The 1664-nt window shown below is 31.8% G+C and overlaps 1 protein-coding gene across 6 annotated transcripts in view; it reads left to right on the forward strand.

Annotated features, from left to right (window-relative positions):
• Positions 1-1664, forward strand: part of LOC106874806 (F-box only protein 16) — a 185184-nt gene that overhangs the window by 91246 nt on the left and 92274 nt on the right. The window lies entirely within an intron of this gene.

Raw genomic sequence — 1664 nt, forward strand, 5'->3', positions numbered from 1 at the left:
GGGGCACTGGCAACGATCTCGCTCAAATGTCTTTACATATGCCACTGGCACAAGTGCCAGGAAGGCGACGCTGGGCACAGGTGCCATCACAATTTCGCTTTCGCTTGCTCCAACAGGTCTTCGCAAGCCGAGTTTCGTGTCCAGTGAAGGAGATGACGTTGGCATGGGTTCCAGTCGTCGAATTTAGTTCGATTTCGATTTCACTTGCCTCAACAGGTCTTCGCAAGCAGAGTTTAGCGTCCAATGAAGGAAAGGTATGCATAAGTGGGCTGGCTACACCCCTGGCAGAGGCCTTGGATTTAGGTCTCACTATCTTAAATAATCAAGAACTTGTGTTAACTAACATGGGCCAAGTACAAAATAATAATGGAACAAGGATTAGATTTATTTAAGTCACCCATAAAATAACAGTAATAATACTACCACAAACAATGGAATAATGGAATAACATGAATCTTTTAGGGTCAGGTATCAAATAAAATTTTAAAAGGTTTGAAAACTATTAAAAACTATTAAGAAATGTCAAAACATCCTATTCTTTTAAGTTAACTAAAGTAAAGTAAGATACACACTAAAACTAACAGCAATAGCAAAAGTGATGTGAAAAAAATTTAAATAAAACCATATACCATCCATGGATAAAGTTGAAATTTTAGTTATCACAGGAGGTGAAAGATCAAAAATATGCTATAAAAGTTCAATTTCAATTTAAATATGTACTAACTATAACCTAAGATAAATATGGTAGATGTTAAAATACCACACTATTTAAGTTTGCTACTTTTAAAAATATTTAAAAGTGCAAGTGGAACAGTGTACACACAATACTCTGTTATTAATCAGGTTAGAACTGTTTCTAAGTTTAAACATTTCATATGTTTCCATGGAACATAATTCACATCCTTATCTGCTATTTCTGTAAGGTTGGGCTTTTCTTATAATTTCCCATTTAAGGCTAAAACTAGTACCACTTTCCTTTAATTCCCATATTTTATTTGATAATGACGTACTATTTGCCTTATGTTTAAGTCTAAAAGATGACAAGTGGTTATATATGTGCTGTTTCAAATTAATCGTACATCCGAAGTGAATATAATTATCAGTTATAGTACTTATTGTGCATTTATATACTACGTTTCGGATAAGACATCGGCCTAATAACAGACAATGGGACTTATTTCTACAATTGCAACTAGTGGAACTATCAACAACACCAATATTATTACTAAGATTTAAATTATTGTTGTTACAATTATTCGCATTGATATTATTTCTCCTATTATTAATTCTGTTATCAGGCTTATTATGATCACTTCTATTACTTTGTGCAGCTGAGGATTGCTCTGCATTTTACATTTAATGTAATGTTCACATTGCTTAAATAAATGGAGTCGCATGAAAGGATCGTACTGCATTAACTTTAGATATCCTTGTTGCTTATTTTGATTTTAATCACCTTATTTTGGAATTGTATGGATAATACGATACTTAATTCTGGTGCCTAAACTTAAGTACCACATTCATTTTGAATCTAAATTATATATATATATATAAATATATATATATATATATATATGTATATATAGGTTGAAAATATATGGAAAACATAAAAAGTGGAAGAGAAATGCCTCCGTTTCACATAGTTTAATATCTTTTTATAAAGA

The sequence above is a fragment of the Octopus bimaculoides genome, chromosome 3, assembly GCF_001194135.2.
Source record: "Octopus bimaculoides isolate UCB-OBI-ISO-001 chromosome 3, ASM119413v2, whole genome shotgun sequence".
Taxonomy (NCBI): domain Eukaryota; kingdom Metazoa; phylum Mollusca; class Cephalopoda; order Octopoda; family Octopodidae; genus Octopus; species Octopus bimaculoides.